This window comes from Arachis ipaensis, chromosome B04 (genome assembly GCF_000816755.2).
Source record: "Arachis ipaensis cultivar K30076 chromosome B04, Araip1.1, whole genome shotgun sequence".
NCBI classification, from domain to species: Eukaryota; Viridiplantae; Streptophyta; class Magnoliopsida; order Fabales; family Fabaceae; genus Arachis; species Arachis ipaensis.
Genome location: NC_029788.2, coordinates 131343172 through 131345008, shown reverse-complemented (window position 1 = coordinate 131345008; position 1837 = coordinate 131343172). Strand labels below are relative to the sequence as shown.

Below are 1837 nucleotides of genomic sequence, written 5' to 3'. Positions count from 1 at the left end.
TATATAAAATTATTAATTAAAATTATTAAATAATAATTTAATTAAATATATCAAATTATTTAATGATTATCAACTAATAATTTTACATAAAAACAATTGCATGTGAATTTTCGCCCTATATATATTTTGCATGAATCTTGAAGACGAAATGTTAGGGTAGAAAGATATCAGCATCATAGAAGGAGAGAGCGTCCCTTTGATTCCAATCCATGCACTGTCACGCCTCTCATCTCTTTTGGTTTCTTGCTGCCTTTATAAGCGCATCACACATTATATCTTCTTTTCTCTATTTGGCAAACCCATTTTCTTTATTGGAAAAATTAGGTTACAACATCTCACACCTTATGTATCACACATACATTAGTTTTTCACAGTATTTTTCAATCCGACAGGTCAAAAACTATTCCTTGTGATACTGAATTTCATTTAAGGGTTTATCACTAGCCAATAAATTGCTATATATGTACAAGTCGAAATTCAAACTTGCAACACTTACTTAAACGGACTAGTGAGCTAACTACTGAACGAACCCAACTTGATTATCATTAGTAGTAATGAAAGTTATCATTCTAAAAGTTTATGTTTGGTGCAAGTAAATTAAAATAGACCTCCAATTATAATTGATTGGTTATGTACACTAAAACATATTAATTAAACCATTAGAAAGAGGAAACTTGGAAAAACTCTACTCTTTCATATCTTTGAAAATAACATGCTCAAATTATTTCACAAACCTAGTATATAATATATATAAGTTCCTAAGTTACTTTTTTTAAACCCTTGGAAATTAATGTTGAAAGGCCCTTTTCACTAGTTGTCTTTTTCAACATTCAAATTGAGATTCTCTTCTACAAATTTGCAACTTGCTTATTACCTCTAGTCCACTACTACACATCCTAATTATGCTAATTCCTAATTAAGTTATATTTAAATAAAGTTAGATGGGTTAATTAAAAATATTATTTTCATATGAATGATTAATATATACCATCTCATGTCAAAGATAAAGCTAGGCAAATATTAGTTGATCACCTAATCATCTATTATACTATTAAATATAATTATTTATATATCTCATTTTATCAGTATAAATTTTTAAATAAAAAATTTTATAATATAGTATCAAAGTCTATATAACTAAAATATTTTAAGTTCAATTTTTATTATCTTCAAAAAAAAATTCAACATAAGACAAACTAATATCCACTTAAACTTTTAAAATAAGTTATGTTTGCCAAATAATGCACCTACTTGTACATATACAAGTTAATTGTGAAGTCATTATTATTCAACAAAGACATGTGTATTATTGTTTTGTTTTCAATTTTCATCATTGATAATCATTTTTTATATCCATATATAATATTGCTCCATTATTTGTATATATGTGTATGTAGGAATATGTAATATGTTGGATGAGATAGTTTATGTTAGGAAATTGGTTGATTGACCATTCTTTGAAAGTCATGTATGGTTTCTTTCGAATTAAAGCTGCTTTGGTTGCATGTTTGATGGGCTGGAAAGAAGAGGGCCAGCTTTTCAGCAAGAGAGGGCAGCCAAGGGTCTCCATCTCCCTCTTCTCCATCATAATTATTTTTTCCGTCAAACCAACTTGAGTCGGTCGAGTGGTCATCTCACTCGTTCGCTTAATCAAGTAGTGTTAGGGTTCGAGTTCCAGCTTGTGCATACAGCAACCTATTAATCAGCAACAAACTTTATAAATAGAGTTCAGATTCGCAATAGATTAGTTCTTAACCTATTGAATTGAAAAATACCGTATAAAAAAAATATATTTTCTCCATCAATCTTTCAACAATATCATCCACTTATAACATAT

The 1837-nt window shown here is 28.4% G+C and overlaps 1 long non-coding RNA gene across 1 annotated transcript in view; it reads right to left on the bottom strand.

Moving 5' to 3' along the window:
- LOC110270812 overlaps window positions 1–1837 on the bottom strand; it is a 14199-nt gene that overhangs the window by 9445 nt on the left and 2917 nt on the right. The window contains exon 2 of the long non-coding RNA XR_002360438.1: window positions 713–715. This is a non-coding gene — a long non-coding RNA (uncharacterized LOC110270812). The remainder of the gene's footprint in view (window positions 1–712; window positions 716–1837) is intronic.